A 27,140-nucleotide genomic window follows, 5' to 3' on the forward strand; every position below is an offset into this window, starting at 1 on the left:
GAGAGGATTCTAGGTACAGAGGTCAGAATAAAGAGGAACATGGGTGTAGCAAAATTCACGGTGTACAAAACTCATTTCATCAGAACAGAGGGCAAAAGTACATTAGGAGCTTAATCTACAGAGGGTCACTTAGCTCATGTCTTCAGATGGGTAGAGTGAAGAAATTAGGCTGAATTCCATTGTCATTGGGGAACCACTGATGGATTTTGGACAGAAGAATTATTAGAATGTAAGCTCCATGAAGTCAAAAACCCATGTGTCTTTTTCTTTGAATCTTTAGTGTCTAACGTAGTATCTGGCATAGAGAATTTGTGCTTAATATTCATGACTCCTCAAAGGATCAGAACTATATTTTATTTTTTTTTAAGATTTATTTATTTGAGAGAGAGAGCAAGTGGGGTTGAGGGGCAGAGGAAGAGAGAGAGAGAGAGAGTCTCAAGCAGACTCCTCACTGAGCACAGAGCCTGACACAGGGCTCCATCTCATGACCCTGAGATCACCACCTGAGCAGAAACCAAGAGTTGGTCGGTTAACCCACTTTGCTGCCCAGGCATCCCCAGAACTATATTTTAGCAACATTAACCTAGCAGGTACCATATAGAGTGAGTTACAGGGGAATACCAGGAGCCGCGAGACCAATTTAGAAGTAAATACAGTAATTCAGGTGAGAATTAATGAAGGCTTCTCAGCTAGAACAGAAAGGATGAAGGCTGACTGGTATTACACTGTAAAAGTAGAATGTGAAGGACAGACCGACACAAGAGAGGGAAGAGACCCTTTCAAGGAATAGATTCCCAAAAGAGACTGCAGACCAAACAAAACCTACAAATTATGGTTTGATGAGAGAAAAATATGAAGTATTTCGTTCCCCTTTTTAAAAAAAGATTTGTCTGTTCTGCAGCCAATTAAGCCGACTGTGCTCTTTGTCCATGGGGGCCCAGTGTGCCATGGCTGCAAACAGTAGCCTCCTTGGTAGTGTATGCAGCCTGTTGATTGTATGGGTTGCCCTAAGGGACCTTGGAGACAGCCCTTTCCAGTGGATATTGAGGTCTGACCTCATACTATCTCCAATCTAGGCTGCAGACAGGTATGCGGGGTGCCTTTGGAAAGCCCCAGGGCACAGTAGCCAGGGTCCACATTGGCCAAGTCATCATGTCCATCCGTACCAAGAACAAGGAGCATTTGATTGAGGCCCTACACAGGGCCAAGTTCAAGTTCCCTGGCCGCCAGAAGATCCACATCTCCAAGAAGTGGGGCTTTACTAAGTTTAATGTGGATGAATTTGAAGATATGGTGGCTGAAAAGTGGCTTATCCCAGATGGCTCTGGGGTCAAATACATCCCTAATCGTGGCCCCTTGGACAAATGGAGGGCTCTGCACTCATGAGAACCTCGGCACTGCCCCCTTTCTATTCATGCCCACCAATAAAACCTACTTCCTGTCAAAAAAAAAAAAAAAAAAAAAAGAACCTACCACACTAGCAACTTTTCAATACCCACCAGACACATCATCAAATATATTCTATCTGTTAAAATTGAAAAAAAAAAAAAAAAAGATTTGTCTGTTTAGAGGGGGTAGGGGCAGAAGGAGAAGGAGAGAGATTCCCAAGCAGACTCCCTGCTGAGCGCAGAGGCAACGACCCTGAGACCATGACCTAGCCAAAACCAAGAGTCAGACGCTAACTGCTTAACTGACTGCACCGCCCAGGCACCCCAGTTCCCCCTGTATTTTAAATTAAAAGTTGGGAACATTAAACCCAAATCAATCAGAAGAGATCTTTTAAAAAGGGGGTGGGGGGATGGGTTAGCCCAGTGATGGGTATTAAAGAGGGCTCGTACTGAATGGAGCACTGGGTGTTATACGCAAAAAATGAATCATGGGACACTCCATCAAAAACTAATGATGTAATGTATGGGGATTAACATAACAATAAAAAAGATGCAAAAATATATATATATATATATTTCAAGATCAGCTTCTCTTCCATCCCTGTGTCATACAGGGAGGCTCTCTTTTGATGTTGCATATATGATGTTAGGCCTGAGCTTTATCCTAAAATTCTTCCGTAGATGTGCCCTTTTTGTATTTTTCCCTTCCTCTTTTCACCTAAGAGAAATAGGAAGAGAGGGGAGTAGAGGGTCAGGTAGCACACAGTTGTAAAGAAAAACATAACAAAAACTGTCCGCTAACAAAACTTCCTATGAGCAGAAGGAAATTAAAAGTTAGAACTGGGGGCGCCTGGGTGGCTCAGTCGGTTGAGCGACTGCCTTCGGCTCAGGTCATGATCCCAGCGTCCTGGGATCGAGCCCCACATCAGGCTCCCGGCTCGGCAGGGAGCCTGTTTCTCCCTCTGACCTTACCCCCTCTCATGCTGTTTCTCTCTCGCTCACTCTCTAATAAATAAATAAATAAAATCTTAAAAAAAAAAAAAGTTAGAACTGGCCTACAGTTTCCTTTCTTCAAAAACAAACAAAAAGAAACAATGAAAAAGGAAAAAAGAAAGTTTGTGGAAAAAATTAGCAAGGAAATACCCGCCATGTTTATAAGGGTATATAGCTTGTATACTTTGTGAGGATAACCTTCATGAACTTAGCCCTGTAGGGCTTTTTCCGTCACTGATTCTCATCTTTCCCCATCATAAAATCCTGTTCACATTAATGTGCTGTGATTTATCTTCTTCCAAAGTCTCTTGTGCTTAGAAAAGAAGACCTAAATTAGCCAGGAAAGCACTTATTATGGACCTATCGTGAGCCCTTTGCTAGGTACTGGTGATGTGGATGGAGTCTTATGAATTGTTTATGTTTCCTGTGCTTGAGAAATTTATCATCCTGGTTGAGGAACCAGGCCATCTGTATATATAATATATATGTATAATATTACAAAGCATATGCCAAGTGCCAAATAAGCCTGATTTCATAGTGTTTGTTTCATAAATGGATCAAAACCACCAGTCAGTTACACTGCACCACTTAAGTGGATTTTATTTATCATTTTCTTCTCCTTAAGGAAAACACTTAAGGATTTCCTAAAGATCTCATTGAGAGAGAAAATCATGTTTGACAAATTAAATAGAATACAATTATTAATAGCTTACAGTTGCTATAAATTGATCTCAAATGCTTGGTACTTGAATAATGAAACAGGTTCTTTGATTTATGTTGTAACTCCATTGCCAAGTGTTTCCATAGTTACAGTGTTCTTTGTGCGAGGTTCCCAAGCTGGTTGTGTTAGATAGTCTCAAATTGCCCATTTTCTCAGATTGCATATTTGCAGTCTTTAACACTGGGAAGAATTTAGTAGTTGTGGTAAGGATTCATAGTGATCTTTTAAAACATTCAAAACAGGGAAGGTAGAGTGATTAAAATATAGCACTTCCTTTGGAAATGAGTACAATAAGACAATTTAAACACACACATCTTCAGGAGAAAATTGCAGTTATTCATCTCTCTGGTAATTCAGAGAAGGCTTCTGCAGCATTCTGTCTCTGATAAAAAAGTATCTTGAGCTGACTGTTGTGGCTAAATATTGTATATGCTGAAATATAGTTATGTATCAAAATATAAAATCTGACTATTATACACATAATTAACATTAGTATAACATATATGGGGCATCTAAACAGAATAGTACAAAGTATTTTATTTATATCATCTCGATAATTTCATGGGTGAGTGTTCTCAAGCACTAAGTAATTTGCTTCTGGCCTGGAGCTCATAAATGGGATGTAAAATAGTACCCTCACGTATCTGACATTCACCAATACCACAAATTTTCAGATTCCTAGCATTGTCGTAGTCTGCCTTTTGTCTGAACTTCACAATAGCCAAGCTTAAAATGGGGACTGGCTGGAGTGGAATTTCCCTGAATCACAGATTTGGTTCAAGTGAGTGAGAAAAGTGAGCATACATGTAAGTATGTGCGCGCACACACACTCAGGCACACGCTTCTGAGGAACACAGTGTTGGAGGTTTTTGCTGTGCTCTTTCTTTTAAGATAAAAGAAAGGGTGGAAAACAAAATTTTATTAGGCTCTTATGCCTCCTCAGCTGCTTTTTCCTCTCTTCAGCCTTATGCACTTCTGATGTCTTGACTTACTGGGCTATATGCACTGTGGACATCCTCCAGTGAGCTTCTTGTTATTCTTACTTCCCAATTCTTTTCCTTTTGCTTGCTCTGATTGCTGAAAGCCAGTCAAATAAAATGCCACCTGTTAGAAAATGATCAGCTGTTCAAAGGATAGCTGGCATGCCTGTTTATCTCCTGGGATCTCATATTACAAGGAGTGGTCAGTTCTACATTCTGCATAAACTCAAACTTTGTAATAGTTTTACATAGGGGTTGTTGTTGTTGTTGTTGTTGTTTACATTTAAGAATGGACTCCTGGTTTCTTTTGGGGTGATGAAAATGTTCTAAAATTGATCATGGTAATGTTTGTACAACTTTGTGAATACACTACAAACTATTTGTGTACTTTAAATGGGTGAATTTTATGCTGTGTGAATTATTTCCCAATGAAGTTGTTTAAAAAAATGGTTAGATTCTTGTCTGTCTTGTCAACTAGAACATAGGTAACTTCCTTGAAGAACAGGTTCTAGCTCTGTCTTCTCCAAACCCTCAGCATCCATCATAAAAACTAGCACAGGGGCACCTGGGTGGCTCAGTTGTTAAGTGTCTGCCTTTGGCTCAGGTCATGATCCCAGGGTCCTGGGATCGAGCCCTACATCGGGCTCCCTGCTCCGCGGGGAGCCTGCTTCTCCCTCTCCCACTCTCCCTGCTTATGTTCCCTCTCTCACTGTGTCTCTCTCTGTTAAATAAATAAATAAAATCTTTAAAAATAAAATAAAATAAAATCTAGCACATAGGGGTGCCTGGCTGACTCAGTCGGTAGAGCATGTAACTTGTGATCTCAGGGTTGTGGGTTCGAGCCTCCCTGCCGTTGGATATAGAGATTACATAAAAATAAAATCTTAAAAAAAATAGAAAAAAAAAACCAAACCCAACTAGCACATAGATGTTCACCAAATGCTGAATAATGAATGAATCCCTAAGTAAGTGCTATGTAACGTCCAGGACAGAATTCTCAAATAGTGTGATTCACCATACAGGAATCACTTCAATTATAGCCATGCTTCAACTCCATGTAAATATTGGACTTCCAATTTTTATCTTATTTGTACATTCAAAAAAGTTTGAAAATTGCTGGCCTGGAATACTGAGGTTTTTTTTTTTTTTTTTTTAAGATTTTATTTATTTATTTGACATAGAAAAAGCACAAGTAGGCAGAGAGGCAGGCAGAGAGAGAGGGAGAGCAGGGAGCCGGACGTGGGGCCCGATCCCAGGACCCAGGGATCATGACCTGAGCCGAAGGCAGCCGCTTAAGCGACTGAGCCACCCAGGCGCCCCTGGAATACTGAGTTTTATTCCTAAACACAACTGACTCCTCCTCCAGTGTTTAGGATGGTAATAATGACGTGATGATGAAGCTAATATTTATTGAGCCCTTTCTAGTCAAAGCTTTTTAAATATATATTAACTCATTTAATCCTCACAAAAATTTGGTATAGGTTCTATTGTTATTCCCACTTTTCAAATGAGAAAATCGAGGAAAAGTAACCTGCATGAGGTCGTGCAGGTAGTAAGTGGTAGAGCCAAAGTTCAATATGGCTCAAAAACGGGCACCTTTTTTTTGGTTAATAGATTGTAGTTTTTGGAGAAGTTTTAGTTTACAGCAAAATTGAGTGAAGGCACAGAGTTCCCCTGTACCACCTCCCCTGCTGCCCATGCATAGCCTCCCCCATTATGAACATCCCTGACCAGAGGGGTACACTTGTTAGTTGATGAAACAACATTGATACATCATAGTCACCCAGAGTCCATAGATGACATTGGGGTTCGCTCTTGGTGTTGTAAATTCTATGGTTTTGGACAAACATATAATGACATGTATCCACCACTGTAGTGTTATACAAAACAGTTTGATTACCATAAAAATCCAGTGTGCTCCACCTAAAAGCCCACACTTTGAGCTAGTGTACTGGGTTGTCCCTTAATGTTTAGTTTCATATTTCAAAACTGCCTTCCCTGTTTTCCCCTCTGCTCTCATAGCATATGTTGACCGCACTGCTCTTAAATTTTTATCTTATATTGTTTTTAGCTGGTATATTGCTGAGCTTTCTGTGAATCCTACTTATTCTACTTGATTCTAAAACCTATGAGGGTTGGGACTAGCTCTTTGATCTCTTTCTAACCCTGACCCTGTGTGGCCTCTTATATTATCAAAACCGTGAATGGTGATCTTGTACAGTGAATGGAAATCCTCTCCATAGTAGTACTCTGTTAAGGCCAGTATCCCTTTCACAATGCAGCTGTTTCATAAAATATATAATTACTGTTTGTTTTAATGGCAGTCTCGCCTTTCTCCCTCATCCTTGACAGTTCTACCCTTTAAATATCTCCATGTTCTATCAAGAGGCCAATCCCCCTTTTTAAAATGTGTGGTAAAATATACATAACATAAAATTTACCATTGTAATCATTTTAAAATACACAATTCAGTGCCATTAAGCACATTTACCATACTGTGCAACCATCAGCACTATCTAGCCCCAGGACATTTTCATCACCCTATAAGGAAGCGCCACATCTATTAAGCAGTCGTTCCCTGTTCTATCCTCACAGCCCCAGGAAACCACTAATCTGCCTTCTGTCTCTGGATTTACCTAACCTGGATATTTTATATAGATGAAATCATGTAATACGTGGACTTTGGTGTTGGCATCTTTCACTTGGCATAAAGTTTTCAAGGCTCATCCATGTTGTAGCATGTAGTGCTTCATTCCTTTTAATAGCTGATCAATATTCCATTGTATGGATTTACCGCATTTCGTTTTTCCATTGATCTGTTGATAAACATTTGGGTTTCCACATTTTGGCTATTGTAAATAAAGCTACTACAAGCCTTCATGGACAAGTATTTGTTTGATACCTGTTTTTAGTTCTTTTGCATGTATATCTAGGAGTGGAATTACTATATCATATGGTAATTTTATATTTAGCTTATTGGGTAATCTCCAATAGTCCTTTTATAATGTTATATTGTATAACACATACAGATAGTACTAAACGTATTGCAATTAAACACCTTCCTTTCTGTCTTTTCCATAGCAAACTGGTCAGCAGGTCCTCTCAGTTCTACCTTCTAAACCCCTCTTTTCAATTTACACTGAAATCATCAGACTCAGTATAGTTGACCTAACCACTTCCTAATTATGTGACTTGAGCAAGTTATTTATTTTTTTTAAAGACTTTATTTATTTGACAGAGAGAGAGAGAGAGAGACAGCGAGAGAGGGAACACAGGGGGAGTGGGAGAGGGAGAAGCAGGCTTCCCGCAGAGCAGGGAGCCCGATGTGGGGCTTGATCCCAGGACCCCAGGATCATGACCTGAGCTGAAGGTAGACGCTTAATGACTGAGCCACCCAGGCGCCCCTTGAGCAAGTTATTTAACCAGAGTCTCAGGTTTATTATGAATCAAATTGGGGAATAATCTCTATGTGGAGTTGTTATAATAATTAAGTGAGGTAGTATATATAAAGCTCTTAGCTCTGTGCTGGTACATGAGGGCTCAATAAATCTAGCTATTATTAATAGTCTTCTAACTTGTCTCTCTTCCCCACATTTGCTTTCCTCAAATACATTAGCCATACTGCTGCCAGAATAATTTCTCTAAATAAAAATTTGAGCATGTTGCTTCCCCACGTTTTTTTCCAGCTTCATTGAGGTATAATTGACAACTACTACTACATCCTCTTATAACTCCAAGCCTACAGGATAAAGTCCCAACTCCTTAGCTTGATCCAAGGCTCTCTTACTTGGCTTCTCATGTCCTGTGTGGCCCTTTATATTTTCAAGACCAGTATCTGCATACCCACCATCCACAGGGTTGCCATCATGTCAGGTCATATGTTTACTCTTCTGTTTTTTATTTAATTTTTTTTAAAGATTTTTATTTATTTATTTGACAGAGAGAGATACAGTGAGAGGAGGAACACAACCAGGGGGAGTGGGAGAGAGAGAAGCAGGCTCCCCGCGGAGCAGGGAGCCCGATGCGGGGCTTGATCCCAGGACCCTGGGATCATGACCTGAGCCGAAGGCAGACGCTTAACGACTGAGCCACCCAGGCGCCCCTTTATTTAATTTTCTATTTTGGCCTCTAAGGAGTTCCCTTTTTTCTTGAAAACTTAGCTATGTATTTAAAAGGGTATTTGCTATATTGTACTCTGAGTTTCTTTGAGTTTGGTTGGGAAAGGCTTTTCAGGTTATTTGGTCCACCCTATGAACAGAAATGAAAAGTCCTTTTTTAAGTTCTAATCTCATTTCCTATCTTTCTTATTCGCCTCTCATTTAGAACAACTCTAGGGCTAGAATTAGATTCAGTTCATCTTTATATTCCTAGGGTCTAGGACAGAGTGCTAATATAATATCTGTTTAATGAATTAATATTCTGCAGGCTACAATATTTATTTGGAGTACTTGTTCACTTTTAAAAACTCAAAACAAACTGATGACTACAGTTGTTAAATAAGAATCTATATAAATGGCAGCTATTGAGTGAAGTTTGTGCATATGGGAATATTTCCCTGTGGCCATATTAGATTTCCATGGGTAATCGCTTTATGCTCAGATCACAGGCATTGATGTATCCTGGTCCCTGGTTTACACATGCTGCTTCCCCAGATTGTGTACTGTAGCCACAGTCTTTGAGCAGAATTATAAATATAATTCCCATGGGAATGATGACCTTGGAGTTTTGGAACTCTGGGAAGTATTCTTAGAGTTGCTGTCGATTATTCACTGAGACATAACAATTAAATGAACGTCTTACATTTCTATAGTTCTTTTAAAAGAACAACTTTATTGAGATATAACACATACCCTATGATTCACCTATTTAAAGCATAAAATTCAACAGCTTTTAGTACATTCACTGAGTTGTGCAGCCATCACCACAATCACATTTAGCACGTTTTTATTATCACCAAAAGAAACCTTGTACCCATTTCTAGTCAGTTCTCAGACTGCTCTTCCCTTTCTGTCTCTTTAGATTTGCCTATTCTGGGCATTTCATGTAAATGGAGTCATGCAATATGTGGCCTTCTGTGTCTGGCTTGTTTTACCTAGGATAATGTATGTAAGATTCATCCACATTGTAGCATGTATCAGTACTTCATTCATTGTTATGTCTTAATAATATTCCATTGGATGGATATCCCACATTTTGTTGATCCATTCATCAGTTGATGTCTATTTAAATTGTTTCTATGTTCTGGCTATTATGAATAATGTTACTATGAATATTGTGCACAAGTGTTTGTGTGGATACATATTTTTATTTCTCTTGAGTATATACTTATGAGTGGAATTGCTGGATCATATAGTACCTCTATGTTTAATCATTAGGAACTGCCAGTCTGTTTTTCCATAATTCTTTTAACTTAAGAAAAAAATAGTTATATCCACTCATTTATCTTTATAATATGCTCAGATTTAGAAGAATTTAGAAAATTGTTGATATTTAGAAGAATTGTCCTCTCCATTTAGGAATGAGAAAATCAGGGCATGGGAAATTGAAATTGTTTGCCTGAGGTCACACAGTTAATAAGAGGCATGTCTCCTAACACCTGTAGTGGGCATCTTTCTTTTTGAGCTTCTAGCCATCATATGTATCCAGCTACAGATATAAGGTGGGGAAAATATGGCTGAATAGCAGTGCACTAAAAATATTAGGAAGTATAAATCTTATAAGTTAATGTGATCTTAGTTGTATTAATAGAAACATCCAAATGGATGTTTGGAACAAGGAGGATATAATCCTTCTATTCTTTTTTTTTTTTAATTTTTAAAACAATTTTTATTTTAAAAGTTTAAAAATAAGCTATTTTAGTGAAGTGTAATAGACATAGAGTAAAATAAACAAATCATAAGTATAAATTGCTAAATTTTGACAACGCATATCAAGACATCTATCTCCTTGCAACTGATTCTTAGCACTTAACTATCCCATGGCTAAAATGTTGGTTTCTGTCTGGGATGTTATACTTTCAGATAGGCACTGAAAGGCTGGAGTTTGTTCAGAGAAGAACAACCAATGAAATTATTAAACACTATGATACAGGAATGAAGGTTAACGAGTGATTAGCCTAGAGAAGGGAGAAAACTTACAGGAATGTGATAGATCTTCTAATACTGGAAGAAACTATCATGTGGAGCATGTAGAAAAAAGTTTAGGTCTGCTGTCTTGCCCCAGAGGGAAGAAGCGGGAAGTTGCAAGGAGATAGATTTGTTTCAACATTTATATCTGAATTCGTATCAGAATAATTTGTGAAAATTGGAGTTAGTTGAAAATAAATTGGGCTGCCTTGGGAGCTCTCAGAATTTTCTATCAATAACAGTATCCAAACAGGAGCAAGATGACAGCTAGTAGGGGATTCTGTAATGGTTATTCAGGCATCCTAAGGTTGCCTTATATGATTTTTGAGATCTCTTTCAACCATGAGAAACTAATTCTTTGAAGTCTAGAGAAAACAAAGGTGGAGGAGATTACAGTTTGCAGAACAGTGGGTATGTATAATGTAAGGATGAGTGTATTATTATCCTCTTAACATTTGGTAGCCAAGTCAAAATTTGAGAGTGGTGAGGGACCTCACTGATTACTATGTCTATGACCTTCATTCTATAGACAGGGGCATGCAGATACAGATGTTATTCACCTTGCCCAGCGTCAAATACCCAGTTACTGACGGAGTCTGGATTAGAATCCATATCGCTTTAAAACAGAAGAATGATTCCTTTTAACAATTAAGAGAAAATACAAATAACTTGCTGGATAGAAATGCTGACAAATCCAAGACTAGGTTATGACTAGAGGCTTCATGTATTATTAATGAAAGCTAGATATGTTTAGGATGTCTTTCTAACCTTTAGAGGACAAAATCAAAGAGCGTGAATGACAAGCTTTACCACAAAACTTACCCCAGTACCGCTGTCAGAGAGAAGATAATAAACTGAATGAACCATTGATTTGACACAGTATGGCCTTTTAAGCTGTGCTATGTCTTTACGTTTTTTTCTCTGTCTGCCTTTTGTCATTGTTTTTGAATGTTCTATTATTTTCATAGCTTGATCCCACCGATCTTGTTTTATTCCAGGTTCACCTTTATCTCAGCGTCTTTAATGTTTAACACAACAAATGCATTAAACAGTAAACCATTCAAGACTTCTCACCTCGATAACAGTAAAAATAGTAAAGCATTTAAGAACAATGAAATAAAAGCAGTGCGGAGGGGGGAACCTGGGCTGGGTTGAAGCTTGGCTAGAGGCATGTCAGCCCGTCATGAGGCCTGTGCAGGACTGCTGAGGTGGTCGGATTGGACACAAATGTGCTAGACTGGGGATGTGGAGCCCTTCTGTCCTCAAAATTTAGGCACATAGCATGAAAATATTGTAACAACCAGTAACCATGTAAGACTGCCACGAGAAATGGAATCGAGCCTTGATCATTGTTTTGAATATTTTAAAAGGAGTTTATCAAAGTGTTTTTCTCTCTTAAAATGGATGCTGTTTAGGGTACTGGGAGCATCTTATTCACTTCTCTTCTCGTTGGGATTGCATGTCTTAATCTTCCCCATGGCATCCTGAAGAGAGGATAGTTTAACATAGTTTGCACATTTCCAGTTCCCTTTCACTGTTTTATTATCACATGAAATATCCTGTGATATTTATATATGCCCACATAGGCCCCAAATTTTTTTAAAAAGGGCATTTTAATCTGTCTTTTAAAGCATATAATCAGAAAGTGTTTGAGACGTTTGTCATAAATTATGAGCATTTTCAGTGAGTCACTGACATAGTATCTTCAGCCACAAAAATCCTGTGAAATTCAGTTTCATAATTGCATCACACTCCTTTGGTACCATTGTTGGAGTCAGAATTCACTGGGGGAAACACTAACTTAACTGCCAAACTTTATCTCTTCTGCCTTCAGCACACCTGCAAAGTGCTTATCATAATGGGAATTATGCTTGTTCCAAGGAGAGGCTATACTTGTGAATTAACCAATTAGCCAGTGTTCCATATCTTATCTTTCATTCCCAAGCCTATGAATTTTCTTTCCAAGTACTGACACTTGTGAGCTTGTAAATTGAAATGTGTGTATTTCTTTGCTTGACATCTCATCACTGCATAATACGACCTTCAGCTATGCTTTCAGGAAGCGATTATATATGTCTGGGTTTAAAAAAATCTGCATACTGCATGTGGAAGCTGATTTTTAAAAATAAATTCTAAAAACCCTCCCATCTTAGAGTGTTTCTTGGCACATGAAACAAGGTAGTCTTCAACAGAAATAAAAGAACACTGGAATGAAATTTGTACAAAGCACGTTTCTGAAAAGGCAGCACATTTGGCTGTCAGTTATGGACAAAATCACCAGAGATAAAACACTGGTCCCTCCAGAGAGGAAGACTGATGGTTACATAGCAAGAATCCTGGCTGATCTACAGTAGTTCAGTATATGGAGTGGAGGGGATGTCACCACCAGAAAAGTCACCTGAGAGTACTTTTAAAAAATATATTTGTGATGTACTATATGTTGGCTAACTGAACATCATAATAAAAAGATAAAAAATGAAAATACATTTGTTTGTTTTTTGCCATTGCAGATTTATTCTTGATTAGTGGATAGAGTGTATTTGAAGATTCGCTGCAATGTTGAAACTCACTTTTCCTTTCTGTGTTCTGATGTGGACTAGTGGATAAAGGGGGACTTTATTTTATAGAGTTAACAGGAGCAAGAAAAAACATTGCATGAAACTTTGGTCTTAAAAATGACCATTTATTGTTATGTTGTCCCCAAAGTGCCAAGAAAATTAAAGAATTTATGAGAAAAGCAGATTTCAGTGTAATTTTAAAGCCTATTGCTATTTCTTGGATCACGAAAGGCCTTAGGATATTGGTGTTGACGTTTTGGGTTCATTTTCCTTCCTCATTGTCCTCTGAGGCTGTGTATATGCAGCAGATGGACCAGACTGTGGCACAGCTGACCCATTAATTTTGACCATATTCATTATTAGAAATTTCCATTGGTTGTGTGGCAATTCACATCAGCCACAAAGATGGCCAAAATTAATGGATTTTTAAATACCCTATAGGCCATTCTTTTATGGCACAAAAACAAAGACAGAATGTCAGTTAAGAATTCTATTCGAGGAGGGATATAAATCAGCTTGAGCATAATTTTTGAGTATGTACTAGTAATTTGTTTATTAATCCTCTGAGTTCTTAAGCCCAGAGAAAGAATCTCAAAGGATCTTAGTAAATGTGAAATGTATTAGTATAGGAATGGACCATAGTTCATGTTTGTATGTGAAAGAATATAACTAGTGACTTTTTTGCATTTTATTATCACTGGCTTATTGCTGGGTTTCACCTACCAGTCTCTTTGTTTCCTGGAACAGACGATCTCAGATCTCTTAAAGATCATAGTGCTCATTTGCTTTTCATGGTGTTAGGAGAGTGATCTTTGTGGTAACACATACTTTCCTCAGTTTGTAGTTGAGGATTTTAAGCAGTCAGTAAAGGCTGAAAATTAAAGGAGAGAAAAATCCAGAACAAGCTGTTCAAAACTAATCAGTAGGAAATTATGTAAACTTAATTAACTAGGGCATCCAGGGAAGGGCTATAGAGTATAATGAAATATTTTTGAAATGAGGCAAAGCAGCCAAACTAAAACAGGGTTAGTTGAAGTGTTTCCAAAAGGAAGGGAGGGAATATCCTCCCTGCATAGGGAGCACTGCTTGACCTTGTGCCTTATTTTTGGCTGTGAAACTCTGTGCCAGGGTTCTCAGGAGGGAGTGGGTATACAAGGAGAGTCTGGAGCTGAGTGAACAACAACAACAAAAAAAGGCACGTTCTGGCTTGAACTTTTTATTGGATCGTGTTCATGTAGTAAAATGGATTCTGAAATACAGACATTATGGTGTAGCTGCAAACCTCTGACCTCTCATTTACAAATGAGCCAAAATGATCAGTCAGGATTTAGGATAAATCTGTAAATATCGAGTCTAGGTATACTAGGTGGAGAAGGACTAAAGGTTCTCTCTTTAGTGTTCAGATTTTTAAATCCCTACTTACATACTTTATTTTTTTAAATTCTTAAAATTTTGGAGCACCTGGGTGGCTCAGTCAGTTAAGCATCTGCCTTTGGCTCAGGTCATGAACCCGGGGTCCTGGGATCGAGCCCCACATCGGGCTCCCTGCTCAGCGGAGCCTGCTTCTCCTTCTCCCTCTGCAGCTCCCCCTGCTTGTGCTCTCTCTGTCAAATGAATGAATAAAATGAATGAATGAATAAAATCTTAAAAAAAAAAATTCTTAGCATTTTAATTCCAGTTAATTAGCATACAGTGTTATATTAGTTTCAGGTATACAATACAGTGATTCAACAATTCCATACATCACCTGGTGCTCATCACAAGTGCCCCCCTTAATCCCCATTACCTATTTCACCCGTCGCCCCCCCATAACCATCCATTTGTTATCTATAGTTAAGAGTCTGTTTCTTAATTTGTCTTTCTCTTTTTCACCTTTTTTCCCATTTGCTCATTTGTTTTGTCCCTTAAGTTCCACATCTGAGTGAAATCATATGGTATTTGTCTTTCTCTGACTGACTTATTTTGCTTAGCATTATGCTCTCTAGCTCCATCCATATCGTTGCAAATGGCAAGATTTCCTTCTTTTTTATGGCTGAATAATATCCCATTTTATCTATGTGTGTGTGTGTGTGCACGTGTATATACACACCACATCTTTTTTATTTTATTCTTTTTTTTTAAGAGAGAGAGAGAACATGGGGGGGAGGGGAGAGAGAGTAAGAGAATCTTAAGCAGGCTCCACACCCAGTGCAGAGCTCGGCATGGGACTCGATCTCGTGACCTTGAGATTGTGACCTGAGGTGAAATCAAGAGTTGGATGCCTAACCGACTGAGCCACCCAGGCTCCCCCTCATCTTCTTTATCCATTCATCAATCAATGGATACTTGGGAAGCTTCCATAATTTGACTATTATAAACAATGCTACAATAAACATAGGGATGCATGTATCCCTGAATTAGCAATTTTTTATTCTTTGGTTAAGTACCCAGTAGTGTGATTGCTGGATCATAAAGTAGATCTATTTTTAACTTGTTGAGGAAACTCCATACTGTTTTCCAAAGTTGCTGTACCGGTTTGCATTCCCACCAACAGTGCAAGAGAATTTGTTTTTCTCCACATCCTTGCCAACACTTTTTTGTGTTGTTGATTTTAGCCATTCTGACAGGTGTGAAATGATATCTCACTGTAGTTTTCATTTGCATTTTCCTGATGATGAGTGAAGTTGAGCATCTTTCTATGTGTCTGTTGGCCATATGTATATCTTCTTTGGAGAAATGTCTGTTAGTGTCTTCTGCCCATGTTTTAATTGAATTATTTGGTTTTTGGGTGTTGAGTCTTTATATATTTTGGATACTAATCCTTGATTGGATATATCATCTGTCTCTTTAGGACATGCTCTGAGATGAGAGAATAACCTCCCCACTGTGTGCCCCAGGTACTCTTCAGATTGCTATTTCCACACTGTATGTCTGCAGGTTGTTTTCCTGTCTTTTCTCCAAGAGCAGGGCAGTGACCTCCTGGCACTATCCCAGTCATACTCACTGACCTTTAAAAATCCAGGCTTAAGCCCTGCTGGTTGCAAGAACTCACCAAACTTAGGCCCTCTCACATTTCAAGCCAACTGCTATGGGGATTCGTTTTCCCTGTGCACTCCCCTCTGTGTTAGTTTGTCTCTTGCCCTTCTCTGTTAACCATAGCTCCCTCCCCACCACAGCAACTATCTGTTTCTCTTCCAAAATGTGTCTCCATAGTTCCTACTTTCTTTAGTGTGGCCTCTTCTCTACCTTTAGTTGTGGAGTTCTGCCCATCTTCAGGTCAATTTCTGGGGTATTTAGGATGATTTGATAATTATCTAGATGTAGTCATAGGAGGAGGTGAGCCTAGGGTCCTCCTAATCTGCCATCATCCCAGTTCAATTTTTATAAATATTTGTTGAACACCTATTAGAGATGTTGTCCTAATGCTGCATGGGACAAATAGATGAGTAAGGCATTCATCCCACTGTCCTTTAAGAGCTTACAATCTGAGGGCACCACTGGCTCAGTCAGTAGAGCGTGTAACTCTTGATCTCAGGGTCGTGAATTTGAGCCTCATGTTGGGCTCAGAGATTAACAGATTGTAAGCTTTTTTTTTAAGTAAAGAAAATGAGGCAAGTACCCCATTAATAAGCATACCAGGCAGTGGTACAAAATAATACTCCTATTGTCAGAAGACTCTTAAATGTCTATCTCTAGTCCTATCTTCTCTCTTGAACTCTCTTGAATAGTCCACTGCCTTTTAGACCTCTCCCATCTACTCTTTTCCTGTTTTAAAATTTGTGATGAAATACAGGTAGCATAAATCTTACTACCTTGACCATTTAAGTATACAGTTCAGTAGTATTAAACACATTCGTAATGTAGAGCCATCACCACCATCTATCTCCATGTGAATTTTAGGACAGTGACATGCTTTTACTTGTGGTCATTGAACTATTTTATAGGAAGTCCTCTTTGACATTTTTATACAAAATCTTTTTTTGAGATAATCCTTTCCACCTTGTTTGAATTTAGGGTAAATGGTAGGGTTGGATCATGTAAGCCTAGATCTACATGGGCTAGATGGTGTTCTTTAAACCCTTAGAAAAAAATGGTTACAGGATATAGGATTTGGAAGAGATACTCCCTTTCTAGAGTAAAAAGGAGAAAACTACATTAAAAAAATTAACATAACTTTTGACTCTTTAAAAAATCTAGTTGGAAAATAATCAGCATTTGCCCTTAGAAAATAAAAGAATTTAGATCTTTTTAAGGAACCTCCATACTGTTTTCCAGAGTGGCTGCACCAGCTTGCATTCCCATCAACAGTGCAGGAGGGTTCCCCTTTCTCCACATCCCCGCCAACATCTGTCATTTCCTGACTTGTTAATTTTAGCCATTCTGACTGGTGTGAGGTGGTATCTCATTGAGGTTTTGATTTGGATTTCCCTGATGCCGAGTGATATTGAGCACGAAGCGGGGGAAATCGGAGGGGTAGATGAACCATGAGAGACGATGGACTCTGAAAAACAAACTGAGGGTTCTAGAGGGGAGGGGGTTGGGAGGATGGGTTAGCCTGGTGGTGGGTATTGAGGAGGGCACATTCTGCATGGAGCACTGGGTGTTATGCACAAACAATGCATCATGGAACACTTCATCTAAAACTAATGATGTAATGTATGGGGATTAACATTAGAATGAAAAAAAAAATTAAAAAAAAAAAAAGAATTTAGATCTGTTCTTGCCCCTCTGCCCCTGCCCCTCTGCCCCTGCCCCTCTGCTCTCATTTTCTCAATAGTCTTATTTTTTGCTTTGCAAATGAATAGCTTGGGGGATTTTCTACCATAGTCTATAACATATGCATGTAATGTGTAAGCTATGAATAGTTAACCTAAGTCTGCAGTGGCTACCTTTTGTTGTTTAAGGATATATACGTCATGGTAACTTTTAGAGAAATCTTTCTCGTCTTCATAATCTTCATGAAGCCTAGCATAGGTTTAATTTCCATAGCAGGTGTTTTATAATTGTTTTCTAATGAAATTAAAAATTTTTCATGTCTACTTTTCTCTGTCCAATAATAAGCAGTATTTGAAGGAACTTTATTGACTTAGTTATTTTAGCACATCCAGTCACTTAATTTTCTCCCTTCTCTGTTCAAAGGAAAAATACTTACTATATTTATTAATGATGATCACATTTTTGAATTTTTTAAACTCTAATCATTCTGATTAAAATGTGAGAAGTTAACATTTTCCCATCAATATTTTCAATTATTTGAGTCATCAAATTTCTTTTGGCCTTGAACTTCAACATGCTGCACAGTCTATTTTTTTTTAATTTTGCAGTTATTTACCTGATTATTTACTTTGTGATACAGTATATGTAAGAAGTTATTTGCATCCCTTCTGACAGGTAGAGTCAAATCGGATCTATCCTGGGGAAATGGTAGAGTGTTAGAGTCCAGCAGGAGCACCGCTGTCCCTCCTGCTGGGTCTGAGTGTCTCCTTTACATTCAGGTCATGGTGTCTTCCTTTGGATCAAGTCTGACCACCCACATATTTCACACTCAGAGTTAGACAAGTTAAATCTTTGTAGGGTTTGATGTGAAAGTCAAGATCTTGCCATCTTTCTCTTGAAGTTCATCCCCAGTCTACTGCAGAATGTCACTTGCTCATAAAAGGCAACAACCACATCAGTTTTACCTGGTTAGTTTCCAGGAGGTTCCAAATTATGTGGATATTTAATACTCTGTAACTGATATATTTAAGACAGGCTGTTAACTTCAAAGTCCAATTTGGCCATTTGAATTTTTTGTTATAATGTTGAGTTATTGAAAAATAGTTGATGAGCTCACTGCATAGTTGATCTAGTTTGGCTACAATAGCAGTAGAAAAAAGCAAAAATTAATGAGAAATGATTCATTTCACCATGCTATAAAGCTATCAGCTCAGTACGAGAAATATGTAATACTTCATTTTTTTTAAAAGGATCCATGTTAAAATGCTTCACAAGAATGTACTTAAGAAGGTTATTCTTAAGCATTCAATGAAAGATCATGTGTAGACTTTTTTTAAAAGATGTGAATGCCTCCTTCAAAATATGTGTGATGGTTCCCAATACATATATAAGTGTCCAAGAATTGCTTATCCATGTGAAAATATGTTCTTTCCCCAAAATCAGAGGCCTGAGGGACTTGCTGAGTGCTTACTGACTGGGCTATCATTCCTTGAAGCTTGGTTAAATCCTCTGGATCATGGAAAATTTCCAATTTTGCAAAAACTGCAAGTTTTTAGTCACTGGAGTTTGCCACCAGGTATCATTTAGTTAGCATCAATAACATGTGACAGTATAAGAGAACTCTGTGTATAAAACTGTGCTATAGAGATTCTTGGATCACTCCTCCAGTTTGTTTGATGAATTTAGACAAGCATCAGTCTTATCATGGGCTTTTGTAATAGTAGCCTACCAAAATTCAGGCTATATATAGAGTCATAACGGACTCCTTGTTCTTTTTTTTTTTTTTTAAAGATTTATTTATTTATTTTAGAGCACAAGCAGGGGAGAGGGAGAGGGAGAAACAGACTCTCAACTAAAGAGGGAGCCCAATGCAGGACTTGATCCCATGACCCTGAGATCACGACCTGAGCTGAAACCAAGAGCTGTGCCACCCTGGCACCCCTGGACTATTATTTCTATAAAAAATAGATTTTCCAATTATAAAAACCTTGAGATGAATATTTATATTTATAAATCTTTATGTATCTGATTATTTCTTTAAAATAAATGCCCCTAAATTAGAATTACTGAGTCAGGTTATAAGCATTGTAAAATTTTGGGCACCTATAGCTAAAATGCTCAATATAAAAGTGTGCCAAGAACAGAATTGCCTTTCTAAACTTTGCCAATTTAATATATCAGAAATGGTCTTTTGTAGGGGTGCCTGGGTGGCTCAGTCATTGAGCGTCTGCCTTCGGCTCAGGTCATGATCCCAGGGTTCTGGGATCAAGCCCCGCATCAGGCTCCCTGCTCCGTGGGAATCCTGCTTCTCCCTCTCCCACTCCCCCTGCTTGTGTTCCCTCTCTCGCTGTCTCTCTCTCTCCGTCAAATAAATAAACAAAATCTTAAAAAAAAAAAGAATTGGTCTTTTGTCATTTCTTTTTGCAGGCTTGTATAGTTTTAATTAATATTTTTGACTGTTAATGCAGTTGAATGTTTTCCTCCTTTATTTAGGAATGCTTAAAGAAATTCCCATTTCTTTGTAATGATTTTTCTCAAACAAAACCTCAGCCACTCTAGTAATATCTTCCATCACAGAATAGTATATCATGATTCCTAGGAAGAAAAGGAAAATAATCATTGTGTGTGTGTGTGTGTGTGTGTGTTTTAAGTACAGGGTAGCTTCTTTGATTTACTTGAACGGTAAGCCATGATAGGTAATGACAGTTTACTCCTAAACTGTGTTCAGTTACCCATTGACATGGATATGCTATAACCTGTCATCTATGGCTTATAGATAGATCTCCCCAGGAAAAATGTTCCAGGACAGTGAGTAAAAGAAATGTTTTCTGGAGAAAGAATCAGGGCAAGAGTGTTGTGATTTCAGACATCACAAATTTTCCCTACAGCAGTCTGTATCCAAAAGCAAATCTGTGCCAGCCACACAGATGAATTGGGTATTTCTAAGAGTATATGTGATGGCTAGAATTGAGATTTCTGATGACAAGCATGGGCTAATCTCAGATACCCATTTCTGGGCATCTCAGACTGAGAGATGACTGGAATATTGTTTTACAATCGGGAAACCTTTGTACTTGTTCATAGACCTTTTCATCTTTCAGATTATTTCCTTCTGCCTGTTAGGACTTGTGTTCTCACAAGTTCCTGCTCTCATACCAGGGGAGTGAATAATTGAATTTAGATCGTTGGTTTTCGAGTTGGCTCACTCCTTTCCATATGAAACTTCTATAGAAGAAATGGGTCTAAAAGAAGATACAAGGGGGAGATAACTCTGAATGATTCCATGGACACGTACATGTTTGTTTTCTTTGATATGTTTGGAACCTATATAAAAGGCAAGTACTGTCTAAAGAGGGTAGTGTACTCTTTTTATGCCATCAGCTAAGTATTTGCCATTGAATGTTTTTTATTACAAGTGTCAAAAAGCAGGTTGGGTCAGAGCTCACTTAAATTAGGAGGGGGAGGGGTGCCTGGGTGTCTCGGTTGAATGTCTGACTCTTGGTTTCAACTCAGATCATGATCTCAGGGTCGTAAGATCAAGCCCCGCATTGGGCTCTGCTCACAGTGGGGAGTCTGCTTGAGGATTCTCTCCCTCTGCCCATCCCCCCACTCTCTCTTTCTCTCATATGAATAAATCTTTTAAAAAATTAAGAGGGGGAATACTTGTTCTTTTATAATGCTTAAACTCTGGAAATAGAGGCTTAAGAAACTTATATCCTTTAATATCTGTGATAAACTATGACTATTCAAGGGTTAAGCAGCATCTTGTTGAAAGTAATTTATTTATTTTCCATTAAAATCAACACCACTTTAGAATTTACAGTTTGAAGTCTACTTGGTTAAGACCTTACTTCCCATCCAGTACTTGAAAATTGTTGCTCTCCAAGCCAGGGAGATGACGTTTTTCTGGGCCGATGAATGATGGCTCTGTATCAAACCAGCAATGTCTAGTGACCTTCCAAGGCCTGTGTGGTTTTTAAGAGATTTATTATGCAGTGGGAAGAAACAAACATGTTCTATTTTGTACTACTCAGAACCTAAGAATCATGCTTTCCCATCAAGATTTGTTTGTACTAAGGGCTGGGACAACTCAGGATGATGAACAGTCAGAGAGAAGCTGACTGTTCATCATCCTGAGTTGTCCCAGCCCTTCCTATGGCCTGTAGCCTCAAGAGGGATCCTAATACTCTCATTTCCTTGGTGCTTATGGTTTAAGTTCTAGACTTCTGAAATGTAGACCTAGGATTGTCTGGTGATTGCTTAAAAGCTGACATTATTATGAAAAGCAGGCAGCAAGTAAGCAAGTTTTAAAACCTTCTTATAGCCTAACTACAGTTAAAGGAACAATCATAAAATGAAACAAGAGTATCATCAGCGGCCAACTTCCCCTTAACACATAAGCAGACCTTCCATATTGCAGATGGAAGGCACCTAAGAGATCATCCCCTTCATGGGACTGTACCATGAACTTCTCAGTGTTATCCTTATAATCCTCAGGCCTAGAGGAGAACCTGGTGCAGGTAAGTACACAATAATTGGCTGAAAGAATAATTCAGTGATCTTTGCCAAAGACTTTTTAATTAATTTTGTTTCCCATGGTCTCCAAATTTTGAAAGATTTACTAGTCTACATTAAGTAATAATGCATTTGTTTCCAATTTTATTGATCAAAGCCAACCAGGATTTCTAGTCAACATGAGAAAAATGATGATTAGGACCATAATTCCAGCTCAGAAAAAAATCTGTCCTTTTATTTAGATAATGAGCAAATAAGCTTTTTGAAATAAAAGTAACTTCCAGGCCCAATATTACTTTTTTGGGGGGGTTCCTATGAGTCTGAGCATGCACATTGAAAAATGAGTGATCTAGTCTAACCGACTCATTTTACAGATAAACTTGTTAATGCTTATGGAGTTAGGGTGCAGTGACTTATCTATGAAGCAGACTAATTGGTTCCCATTTTCCAGTTTAGAGAATCTAGTTACAAAGGGTATATAGGCCAGACTTGAAGAAGATATTTTAGAATGAGGCCTGAGGTTCTTGTCTTTTTAAAATTTATTTTTATTATTTGTTTTTTTGTGTGGCGGGGGGAGCAGAGGGAGAGAGAGAATCTTAGGCAGGCTCCATGTTAGACGGGGCCAGATCTCACAACCCTGAGCTGAAATCAAGAGTTGGTTGCTTAACCAACTGAGCCACCCAGGTGCCCCCTTGTCTCTTTTGAAAGCAGAGTGTTTGGATTATTGATGAGTAGAATAGGTTACAGAGAGAATCCCATTTTAACAAATACTGTATTATATCATTGCATATCCCCATGGTCTAGCGCACAGTACCTACTAATGTTTTATTGTTATGGACCACAAAATTCTACCAAGTTAAAAAAATTTCATATGAATTGGCATCATAGAGGACCCATTTTTTCTGGTAAGGATGTGGGCCCGCGAAGAGGGAATGGCTTGAAGAGTTCATGCCATCAATTTGAGACCAGGCCAAGAGCAGTCATCATGGAGTAACTCTTGTGAACAGTGGGGTCAGCCCTTGTAAAGCCTACAGAGAAAACCAGGAGTGAAATTATGCAGCGAGACAAGGTCAAGGATTTGAAGTGGGTCAAGATTCTAATGTCCGTGATGTTTTGCATTTTTGCTCTTATGAACATGTCAGCATGGTAATAGGTGGTCGATAAAATTTTACTGCTAAAAAGATAATATTAATCACAAGTCCCTGTAGATTTAGAGAATATAGAGGAAATATGCAACAGCGAGAGAAATACCGAGATTTACCTGAAAGGAACCTATTTTCCTATGTTTTTCATTTTTAAAATTTTCTTGAGGTATAATTTATAGGTAATAAAAAGCATAGACTACTTTTTTGTTAACAAAAATTTGGGACAATTTTAGCTTTGAAAGGGCCAGAATCTGTCATTTACAATCATAATCCAATTAATGAAATGAACTTCTTAGAATCTGAACACAGTCATATGGACATTAGTATGATGTAGAGGAATGTAACATGGTTAATTTGGGAGTCCTACAGAAGCAAACACACACAGCTTTAATAATGGAGGCAAACAATAACAAATTCTAAAGCTTTTTAAAACTTGTTAAATTGTCTATGACAGTAAATTTCCAAAATAATCTTTTACACCTCAGGAGGACAAGGTAGTCTAGCTATGCTTCAAAATCCCCTCTTTATTTTATTTTAAGATTTTATTTATTTATTTGAAAGACACAGTGAGAGAGGGAACACAAGCAGGGGCAGAGGGAGAGGGAGAAGCAGGCTTCCCACCAAGCAGGGAACCCGATGTGGGGCTCCATCGCAGGACCCTGGGATCCTGACCTGAGCCGAAAGCAGACGTTTAACGACTGAGCCACCCAGGCGCCCCCCAAATCCCCTCTTTAATTAACAAAGGAGAGTTATTCAGTCACTTGTTATAAGTAGCAAGAAGGTGCAAACATTTGCAGGGTAGTGTGGATTGGTTGCTCTTCCATCAGGCAGTCCCAGCACATGGAGATGCATACTGTGTTCTTTGTTTTGACTGTTTTATGTCACACTTAGAACTGCTAGGTTTTAGGATCAGTAAAAGAGAACTAATGAGGTTGAAAGAACCAAAACATGTTTTCAGTCAGTTTGTACAACAGACTCTTAAGAAATATCTTTTTAAAAAATCCAACATTAACAGTAGGAAGCAGTTTTTGCATATAAGCACTTTTGTATGTGGTAGAATATTTTTCATGTTTTCCTGATAAGGATATGATCCATGTACCTTCACTAATAATACAATGAATGACACAATTAGGATTCAACCAAAGCAGGTGCCTGGGTGGTTCAGTCAGTTGGGCATCTACCTTTGGTTTGGGTCATGATCCTAGAGTCCTGGGATCTCTCTGTCAAATAAATAAATAAAATCTTTTTTTTAAAAAAAGATTCAACGAAAGCTTCATGGGCTGAAATGATGGGACAAGTTTCAAAAACTGACATTAAACAGAAATAAATAAAAAAATCCTGGTCATTGATTCCAAAAATCAACTTTGGGTATACAGGATGGAGAAGATAGAATTTTACAGCAAAAAGATCCAGAAGTTTTACTTAGCTATAAGCTCACCATAATGCATAGTGCTAAAATGTTAGCTCCAAATGCTTATATTAAGTTGCATTAAATGGGGAGGAGAGTGTTTAACAGTATGTTTGGCCGTTATTGCCAGAACTTGAGTTTTGTGTTCCATTCTGGGGATGACATTTTAAGAAGGATGTTAACCAACTGAGGCACACTCAAAGGTTGGCAAGCAAGGGGGTGAGGAGAGATAACATGTCCCCCCCTGGGAGGAAACACCTTAGAGATGGTTTAATCTGGAACTCCAACTTTTGAGATGAGGAAGAAGGCTCAGAGAGATGTGTCCTAAGTCACAGGACTCGAGAGGACCAGACTAGTTTCCAGAAGTGCCACATGATGAGATAGCAGGTGCCAAACATGTGACATGCTGTGTGGAAGAGGACCCAGACATTTTTCATAGCTTGAAAAGGCAGAACCAAGACTAATGTTTGGAAGTTAAAGGAAAGATTTGGATTAAAAATAGAAGGAACAACTTTCTAGCAGTTGCAGCTGCCTAAAATTGGACTTGCTTGCGTTGAAAAGCATTGAGCTCCCCATCACCAGATATGTTTAAGTAAGATTGGGTAAGATGTTGGGAATGTTGAAGTGATTCCTTCTGTGCGGGAAAGGTTGGACCACACTAGTTAATTATTGTAGCCCCTTGTAATTGCTAGTAACGATTGCCGTTTATTGAGTACTTATAGAGCACTATGCTGAAGTAATGTATATGTATTATCTCTTTGATTCTTATAGGAGGAAGCTGAGACCTAGAGACCCACTCGTTTTGCTTAAAGTCATGTGGTCAATAATTGATGAGGTGGCATTCAAATCCAGGCAGTCTGGCTCCAGAGCCAGTTTGGCTAACTTCTGTGCTAGAGCTGACCCTGAAATGTAGTTCTCTGACTCATGTAAATATTAGATCCATTCTTTTATGATTTATAGCATTCTTAAACAGAAGTCTCTCACTGAGAGGGCCCAGTTTGCACGTGGGTGGGGGATCTGTTTTTTGGGGGGGGTTTAGGTATCATGAATGTACTCTTCAAGGCCTTTATGAATTTAGAGTCCGTGATAACAAATCCTCTGGACATGACTGCCCATTTGCAGTTGCTGAGCCATTTCAATAATGGTAGATGGTATAGTAAACTGTCATTTATCATGAAGAGACTTTGTGTTTCAGCATCTACTCACTTTACGTATATATATTTTAAATTCCCCTTAGTAGGTATTGTAATCCCTATATTATAGATGTGAAAACTGCACATCAGATTTTGGGTTGTCTTGCCTCCAGCCCAAACTGAACTATTTTTTTTTTTAAGATTTTGTTTGTTTATTTGACAGAGAGAGACACAGTGAGAGAGGGAACACAAGCAGGGGGAATGGGAGAGGGAGAAGCAGGCTTCCTGCTGAGCCGGGAGCCCAATGTGGGGCTCGATCCCAGGACCCTGGGATCATGACCTGAGCTGAAGGCAGATGCTTAACAACTGAGCCACCCAGGCGCCCCCAACCTGAACTATTTTTTAATTAAACTTTATTTTAAGATAATTTTAGATTCACATGAAGTTGTAAAAAATAATATAGAGAGATCCAATGTATCCTTTACCCAGTTTCCCCCAATAATAACATCTTGCAAAAGTATAGTACAATCTCACAACCAGAATATTGACAGGGATACATTCAAGTTACAGAACATTTCTGTCACCACAAGGATTCCTCTTATTGCTTTTTTATAACCATCTTCTCTCCTTTTCTCCCATCTCTCACTCCTGGCAACCACTAATCTATTCTCTACTTTTATAACTTTTATCATTTTAAAGAATCTCATACAAATGAAATCATACCATATGTAACCTTTTGGAATTGGTGTTTTTCACTCAGTATCATTCCTTGGAGATCCATCCAGGTTATATGTAACAATAATTTTCTTTTTATTGCCCAGTAATATTCCATGGTATAACACAGTTTGCTTAACCACTACCTGTTAAAGTATGTCTGGGCTGTTTCCAGTTTTCAGTTACTATGAATAAAGCTGTTATGAACATTTGTGTAAAGGTTTTTGTGTGAACATAGGTTTTCATTTTTCTGGGATAAATGCCCAGAAGTACAATTGCTAGGTTGTATGGTAATTTGTGTGTAGTTTTATAAGAAACTGCCAAACTATTTTCCAGAGTATCTATACCGTTTTACATTCCTACCAACAATGTATAAATAATCCAGATTCTTTGCATCCTCACCAGCATTTAGTGTTGTCATTATTTTCTATGAGTCATTCTGAGAGATGTGTAGTGATACCTCATTGTGGTTTTAATTTACATTTCCCTACTGGCTCATGGTATTGAACATCCTTTTATGTGCTTATTTACCACCTACGTATTCTCTTTGGTGAAATGTCTGTTCATATTTTTTTGCCCATTTTCTGATTGGATTGTTTGCATTTTACTCTTAGGTTTTGAAAGAGCCTGGGCTTTTATAGATATCCATTTCAATGATGTGCTATTCATTCTTTTCACTCTCTGTCATTCCTGTCTTGCCAATTCCCTGCTCAGGGTGACTCCCACAATCTGACTTGTATGACTTCTTATAGCCTGAGGAAGCCA

The 27,140-nt window shown here is 38.4% G+C and overlaps 1 protein-coding gene and 1 non-coding gene across 8 annotated transcripts in view; both read left to right on the top strand.

Annotated features, from left to right (window-relative positions):
- Window positions 1-27,140, top strand: part of FRMD5 (FERM domain containing 5) — a 309,170-nt gene that overhangs the window by 104,810 nt on the left and 177,220 nt on the right. The window lies entirely within an intron of this gene.
- LOC123862687 (small nucleolar RNA SNORA70) lies at window positions 896-1,029 on the top strand. Its single transcript, XR_006795366.1, has one exon. It is a non-coding gene; the product is annotated as a small nucleolar RNA SNORA70 (small nucleolar RNA).

Source organism: Mirounga angustirostris, unplaced genomic scaffold, assembly GCF_029215605.1.
Source record: "Mirounga angustirostris isolate CCGP_5_RB_7025 unplaced genomic scaffold, mMirAng1.0.hap1 SCAF_9, whole genome shotgun sequence".
Classification (NCBI taxonomy): Eukaryota; Metazoa; Chordata; class Mammalia; order Carnivora; family Phocidae; genus Mirounga; species Mirounga angustirostris.